This window comes from Pan paniscus, chromosome 7 (genome assembly GCF_029289425.2).
Source record: "Pan paniscus chromosome 7, NHGRI_mPanPan1-v2.0_pri, whole genome shotgun sequence".
Taxonomy (NCBI): domain Eukaryota; kingdom Metazoa; phylum Chordata; class Mammalia; order Primates; family Hominidae; genus Pan; species Pan paniscus.
Genome location: NC_073256.2, coordinates 125,450,028 through 125,458,884, shown reverse-complemented (window position 1 = coordinate 125,458,884; position 8,857 = coordinate 125,450,028).

Here is an 8,857-nt window from a genome sequence, read left to right as displayed (position 1 = left end):
ACTGTTCTGCCTTCTCGCTTCAGCTTTCATACTGCAAACAAGTGTCCTTTTTGCAATCTATTTAGCGCCAGCCTTTTTACATTTGAGTGCTTTTGTTGATGGCTTCTCCCTTTCTTTCTTTCTTTCTTTCTTTCTTTCTTTCTTTCTTTCTTTCTTTCTTTCTTTCTTTCTTTCTTTTCTTTCTTTTGGATGGAGTTTCACTTTTGTTGCCCAGGCTGGAGTGTAATGGCACAATTTCGGCTCACCACAACCTCCACCTCCCAGGTTCAAGTGATTCTCCTGCCTCAACCTCCTGAGTAGCTAGGATTACAGGCATGCACCACCACGCCTGGCTAATTTTGTATTTTTAGTAGAGACAGGGTTTCTCCATGTTGGTCAGGCTGGTCTCAAACTCCTGACCTAAGGTTATCCGCCCACCTTGGCCTCCCAAAGTGCTGGTATTATAGGCATTAGCTGCCGTGCCCGACCGATGGTTTCATTCTTTAAAATCATTCCCAGCTGAGGTGTAAAAGTACTGTCTAGTATTCCTAAGTGCAAGAAGAATGTGATGTGCCTTATGGAAGAAAATACATGTGTTAAATAAGCTTCCCACAGGCATGAGAAATAGTACTGTTGCCATGAGTTTGGTGTTAATGTATTAACAATATATATTAAATAAAGTGTCTTTAAACAGAAGCATACGTAAAACAAGATTATGTAATGATTAGTTGATGAAAATGTTGTGATCAAAGGCTTGTAGGAACCTAAGGCTGTATTTCTCATAGGAATAATGTTCCAGTGTTCACTGATTCAGTGTTCATAGTGATTTTATAGAACCTATCCATCATAAATAATAAGAATCAACTGTAATGTATGTGCATACATATAATATATAATATGGTCATATAATATATAATGAATCATATTATTATATATGTGTGTGTACATATAGTTTTTTGTAACCAACCTCTTAACTGGTTTTCTTTCAAGGCATTCTCAGTATTGCCAAAGTAATTATCTTTTTAATGTAGAATCGAATATGTTACAAGTCCTACTTAAAATGAACATCTTCAATGCATTGAATATAAAATTTATATTTGTTTGCATGGAAGTCCAGTTCACTTATCTACTTTGCCAATCTAAACTTTCATCTTCCCTCCTTCACTCTGTGCCACACCCAAATAGCACATTGGTCGGTTAGACAACTATTTGACTTTATAGCTCTCTGTTTTCCCTCTTCTATCACTTTTGACTTAAATGCCCTTTCTAACTTCTCTGATAAAATCCTACTCAGCCTTCAAGACCAAGCTCATATATCATCCTGCAATGCTTTTCTTGACACTTACACAAAAGAAGTAATGGCTCTTTATATTTATTTCCAGTTCACATTTATCACTGTTGCAGAGGTAGTTACAAATATGGGAAGGGGAAAGGCTAGAATAAGCTTAGTGTTGGATTGGAATAGGAGAGTACATAAAGAATTCATGGTTTTAACTCTGACACTGAAAAGAGCTAGAAGCTATGACACTACAGCAGCAATGTATACACTCAGCATCCAGATTTTCATTTCATAATATAATTCTCCACTAAAAGAAGCCAAGACTGCCTGGAGAAAAGACACATTCCAAGGCTTGAAGAAGGAAAATACAAGATGAGTCTGGAAGTTATGGTTGTACAAAAAAGTAAAAATGTATTCGAAATATGTTGAGAACATATCAGAAGGACACAGAACCTAGTTTAAAATTTCCTCACAGGCCAAATCTGGGACAAATCAAACATCAAAATAAATATAATAACACAATATAACTCATTAAACAAAATAAGAATCCATGGATCCAGACTGATACCAATCAATCATTCCTGGAAAAGAGAAACCTTCCTTCCTTCCTTCCTTCCTTCCTTCCTTCCTTCCTTCCTTCCTTCCTTCCTCCCTCCCTCCCTTCCTCCCTCCCTCCTTCCCTCCCTCCCTCCTTCCCTCCCTCCCTCCTTCCCTCCCTCCCTGATCATAGCTCACTGCAACCGCCAACTCTTGGGCTTAGGTGATCCTCCCACTTCAGCCTCCCAAGTACCTAGAACTACAGACACACACCATCATGCCCGGCTATTTTTTAAAATTTATTTTATTTTATTTTATTTTACTTTTTGATGGAGACAGGGTCTCACTATATTGCCAAGGCTGGTCTCAAATTCTTGGCCACAAGTGATCATCCTTCCTTGGCCTCCAAAAGTGGTGGGATTGCAAGAATGAGCCACTGGGCCCAACTGAAAAGGCTCTTTCTTACAGTAAAATGACAACTAAGAATTGTGGAAAAAATAATATAGTCAGAAAGTTACCATTTGGCAAACATCAGAGTAATAATTGATCAGACAAAAATTACTAATAGATACCAAAATTAGTGGGTGAAATTTTAATGAGAACGAGAACATTTACGTAGTTCCAAAGTGTTTTCCATATATTAATTATTAACGTCAAAAGGAAAAATAGTGACTTTACCATGTAAAATCCTGACAGAAAACATCTTAACCAAGTACTGGGTAATGGAACAGAGCAACATCCTCTTCTTCTTGACGTGATGGGACAGACCAACATCATGTTCCTTTTGATGTGATGTCCTACGGCAAATACCACAACAATTCCACAGCATTTCTCCTAAAGAAAGCATAACCTCAATCTAGTTATGAAGAAACATCAGAAGCCAAACTAAAGGACACTGGACAAAATGAACTGTGCTTTTGAAAACATCAAAGACATGAATGACAAAGTAAGCCTGAGGAACAGTTCTAGGCTAAAGGGGACAAACAAGCATGACAACTGGTATAGTATATAATTCTTATATAATTCTTGACTCAATCCTGGTTTGGAGAACATGTTTGTAACTTATTGGACATATTGGACAGCTCAGAATGTTTGAATATAGACTTTGGATTAGATAATAATGTTACATCAATATTAAGTTTTCTAATTTTCATAATATTGAGGTTATATAAGTAGGTGTTACTGTCTCAGGAAGTATACACTGAAGTATTTAAGAGTAACAGACCATGTTTAAAGTTTACTCATCAATGGTTTATATTTTTCAAATGCAAAGCTATAAAGTAAATGATAAAGGAAATGAAGTAAATTTTAAGTAACTGGTGATACTTGGTAAAGGCTATTTGGGAGTTTTAAATATGGTATCAGAATAAAAAGTACTAAAATAAAATAAAAACCTTGGAAGTCAAAGACAATCTATTGTTTATTTATTTACTTTTTATTTTTTAACTCTTCTCATTTGGGATGTAAGTTTCATAAGGGGAAAGATCTTGTCTTCCTTTCTCACTGCTGTATCCTTAGCACCCTAACAATGTCAATATAAAGGACATCATTAAATATTTGTTGAATGAATAAAGGCAAAACACATGAAGAAAAACAACAATAGAACAGACTTGCATGCTTCTACTTTTGCTCTTTCTAGAAACTCCATTAAATCTTCAGCAAAATACTTTTTTTTTTTTCAAAAGGGGAAGAGTCTACAAGGAAAAGAAGAATAAAAGAGAAAACAATCACTATCCACCCCCAACCCTCCCTGTTCCTCCAGAAGTTACCCTTTTGGAAGAATCCTGGCAAACTTTTCTCTGGGAAATCTGACCAACCAGTGAAAACAATTAAATAAATTATATTTGGATTCCCCTAATAAATTTCTCAGTCAGTTGACTTATGGTCCATTTTTACCATATGGTAAAGCTCAAGTTGAAAAGCATCACCCAAGTGTGATGAGTTATTAATCAGCCTTTTATCTCACTTTTAAATATAAGCAAATATCTAAGGATTACCACATATCAAGAAAATCCTCAAATCCTTAAAGATGAAAGGTAAAGACACAGAGAAAAGCAGCTTGGAAGAAACAGACTAATATACAGGAAAGAAATTTGTATAAAGAAAAGGAGACCTCTTGCATTTTAACAAAATGAGAAAAGCAATGAAAAATGCATTAGAAGAATTGGAGGATAAAATTGAGAGAATATTCCAAAAAGTAGAGAAAAAGAGGCAAAGAGATGAAAAATAGGAGAGAAAGTGTAGAAAAATTAGAGGACCATTCTATACAGTCCAATATTTGAACAATAGTTATTCAAAAAAAAAAAAGGCAAGAAAATGAAGGGGAGAAAAATCCACAAAACATCTCAAGAATATTTCAAGACTGGAAGGACATAAAGTTGCAGATGTAAAAGGTCATCAAACTTCCAGCAAAGTCAATGAAAAAAGATCCACACTTAAGTACTTTTAGTGAAATTTCAGGCCTGTAAGCTTCTGGGACAAGGAACATAAAAAAGAATCAGTAATTAGAGTGGTTTTTGCCTTCTGCCAAGCAATATTGGAAGGTAAAAAGCCATGAAGAAATGCCTTCAAAATACTAAAGGAGAATGATTTCAATCTAGAATTTTATACAGTCAAACAATCAGTTGTGAGGGTAGAATAGGGACATATTTTGAATGTGCAAAATTTCAAAATATTTATCCCTATGCAAAATGTTAAGGAAACTCTTGGAGAATATTCTTCACCACAAAAAAGGATTAGGAAAAAGGAAGATATGAGACACAGGAAACAAAGTCCACCAGAGGTGAGAGAGAAAGGGAATCCTTAGGAAGATGGTGAGGGGACATCCCAGAATGAAAACTGTGTATCAGGCACAAAGGTGAACTAGTCTAGCTGAAGCATGCCAGAGCTTTCAAAAGGGATGTTAAGAAGATGAAATTGATGGCCTACGTGGTATGAATGAAGGTATTAAGAGGTAATTAAAATGACCTGAAGAAAATTTGGGTTGAATTTCTGGTAAAAAAAAAAAAAAACTCTGCAAAGGAGACAACAAGGTGATGATAATTCCAGAGAAAACAAAAAGTTGCCAGAAAAGTAACTGTAGTCACAGTTTCCTACATGACTCAGCTCTGAATAACATATTTAGTCATAATAATAGAACCACGTAATATTGATCTAACCATATTTGAAGAATGGGAGGAGGGTGGATAGGGAAGAAGCGGGAGAAAAACAAGTTTTCATTTTTTTGTAGTGGAAAATCAATATATAATATTTGTGTCCATCATGATTCAGTCAGGGGAACAGAGTCACTGGGTGTTATAAATAATGGATTTACGATAGGAACGAGATCTTACAGCTGAGGAAGTAAAGTTCCGAAAAGGGAACGGGAGGATCAGAGGAGCCACTAACATGTCTGAGAAGCCAAGCATGCCCAGCCACCATAGTGTGGTGGCGACAGAGAAATTTTTGGAGAGGTCTTTGGAAAGATATTGACTCTATAACTAGATGGTGGTGGGCCTGGGCTCTCTCTGAGGGTCCCCAGGGCCATTAGTCAGGAGAAAGAGCTAGACATCATGCAGAGAATGAGTTACAAGCTGCTACTGGCTGTAGACCTCTGCTGTGTCCCTCATTATCTTACTGTGAAAAGACTTTCTGAAAGTCTTAACAAATTTTATTTTTGCATCTCTACCCCACCAAACTTCATATAATTCCTCTTCTATCCAACTCTAACACAAAATCGTTATACAGCAGAGGCTTTGGGAAATACAGTTCCCAACTGACCCCAGGGAACACACTGTAAATCGCAACAGTCCATCCCTTGACAGTCTGGCACCCAACCCATGCCTCTTTTAACCACATTTAATTCCCAAATTTGTGCTTCCACATAACATGTCACACTTATCCACACAAAAACATACTGACTTTCTTCCCAAAAGGAAATATACAAAGTCCCACATGCCCATTTATTCATCCTGGGGTAATATTCATTCTTTTATCTGAGTCACACTTGCTATTTCATATTCTATAGTCTAAATACTGAGATATAAGGTTAACTATAGTTAACACATCTTATGTTAGATAATAGAGGAATATGAGATAAAAATATTGATATTTGATATTCATTTTAAATCAAGGAGGAAATACTTATAACTGCTATAGTCTGTGTTTTGCAACTAGTCATATGATTGTAGCTGGTATTTATTTATTTATTTTGAGACAGAGTCTTGCTTTGTCGCCCAGGCTGGAGTGCAGTGGCGCGATCTTGGCTCACTGCAACCTCCGCCTCCCGGGTTCAAGCAATTCTCCAGCCTCAGCCTTCCAAGTATCTGGGACTACAGGCACATACCACCACACCTGGCTAATTTTTGTGTTTTTAGTAGAGACTGGATTTCACTATGTTGGCCAGGCTGGTCTCAAACTCCTGGCCTCAGGTGATCCACCCGCCTCAGCCTCCGAAAGTGCTGGGATTACAGGCATGAGCCACTGCACTCGGCCTGTAGCTGGTATTTATAACTTATTTTTTCTCTAGGACTGAAATAGGTGAGCAGCTTACTAATGCCTTTCTTGATTTGTATAGCAGAAGTATTTCCTTTCTGGCTAACAGAGGTACCACTCGAGTCACTGCAACAGAGAGCCACAGCTCCTTAACCAGTTCCGGACTTGAGCCAGTTCATAGCCCCAGAGCTCATCGAATGAAGAGGTCAAGTCTCTGGAACCAGCATCCTCACTGTAAATCTTTTTCCTGGTCTTCCACAATAGGACCTCAGTCCATTTACTCAGATGACTGTGTTTCTGGGAACGGGAACTAACTGGACCTTTGGGGATGACTGGACATTAATTCTAAACTGACCTTAGTTTCTTGATGCCCAAAATGTCATTGTGATTCACCACATTAGAGAGGCTTATGAAGACTGGATGATTTCTGGGGTATTGGCTTGAGCCTATGCCCTAGTGGGCTTAGTTGATCCCCAAACCTACCCCATGTTTATTTCTTCACTTCTGGAGTGAATAGTTAGAATAGACATGTTTAGCAACTAGAAGAATTCCCACATTTGTTCTCTGACCTGTGTATATATTTTTTATTTTATATCTGTAACAAAATTTTTCCATACTGTTCCAAGGTTAAAAGGGCTTCTAGAGATGCATGTGATACTGCAAAGTAGCAAAGTAAAATACATTGCAAATAGCTGAGGAAAATGTGGGAAAGGGAAAATAAGGCTAGAAACTTAAAATGGAGCAAGAAATAAAACTAGTACATAAAATGTGTGACATAAACTTTTGTACATTTGCTGAGGGTGGCTGACAAATTTGTTCTTGAGCAGTAACACAATTCATTACAACTATAAGTTAAAGACAAATGGAATGATTAGGGGAGGCGTATCTATTGTGGATACCAGTACAGAAAAAAGTTCAGAGGAGGATATTTCCTGCCTTTAGGAATTACCTGTTCTATTGTTTACTTCTATTAGCATAGCAAGCTGAGTCTCCACAAATAAAGTAAAACCAGACCTTCTATTCATTTAATGAAAACAACCTAATTTTTTAGAAAACTGAGAATCTCTTGTTACTTGTGTGGAGTAATAGTTCCTTCTAGCAACAACATTCACATCACAAGGAATGGAAATGACACATATTACTTCAGTTCAGAAGAGTTCAGGGCACACAAAATTAAATAAGGGAAATTATTTGAAAACTTTGGGTCAGATCTTGAGTTTTCTCTTTTGAGCTGGTCTGTGTTGGACTTCCTTTGAAGTCAACAAAGCTGCCTCCTGGATTTCTTCCATGGGGATGAAGCACAAAATGAGAAATAGGCTTCATCACATCAGTCCACAGATGAGTTCTCAAGTGGCAGAAGGCAGTATTAACATTCGGAGGAGTCAAATATTTACACATTTTTTAAACATTAAATAAGTGATTGTGATGTGGCTTTTTAAAACAACAAATTAGCCTAGATAAGGACTGGTCAGTGACCTTGTTGAAAACCTTTCATATTAATATAATTACTTCACACAAAATATAATAAATGAACGTGGGCTATCACATGCAACTGGCAAAACAGACATTGTGCTTATATTTAACAGGAAAAAACTATCAATAGTAGCACAATGGCAAAAATGCCATAATTTGTTCCAAAGCAATTAAAGGATAAATTCTACACTGGAAGAGTGCATACAACCAATATCAACAATGATTAAAAAGATTGTGAGAAATTTTAAATCTGAGAATGAATAACAGATAACATAAAAGATAACTCTAAATCAATTAGCTAATGAAGACAAGAATCAGTGCCAAAGTTAACCAAATCTATAAGCATAAATGCTTATGAAAGATTCAGAAAACTTTAAATCTATTCTACTGTAGCCCACACTGTACAGTCATAAAATCACTAGCATCCTATGGATGTTAACATTGAAAAAATATATTGGAAAATTCCTAAATGAAAATCTAAAAATAATGGCACAAGGAAGAGCTTTTTCTTTCTCTTTTTAAAAAGTATACTTTAAGTTCTGGGATACATATGCAGAATGTGCAGGTTTGTTACATAGGTATACATGTGCCATGGTGGTTTGCTGCACCCATCAACCCATCATCTACATTAGGTATTTCTCCTAATGCTATCTCTCCCCTAGCCCCCAACCCCCTGACAGGCCCTGGTGTGTGATGTTCCCCTCCCTGTGTCCATGCCTTCTCATTGTTCAACTCCCACTTATAAGTGAGAACATGCAGTGTTTGGTTTTCTGTTCTTGTGTTAGTTTGCTGAGAATGATGGTTTCCAGCTTCAACCATGTCCCTGCAAAGGACATGAACTCTTCCTTTTTTATGGCTGCATAGTATTCCATGGTGTATATGTGCCACATTTTCTTTATCCAGTCTATCACTGATGGGCATTTGGGTTGGTTCCAAGTCTTTCCTGTTGTGAATAGTGCCACAATAAACATATGTGTGCATGTGTCTGTATAGTGGAATGATTTATAATTCTTTGGGTATATACCCAGTAATGAGATTGGTGAGTCAAATGGTATTTCTGGTTCTAGACCCTTGAGGAATTGCCACACTGTCTTCCACAATGGTTGAACTAATTTA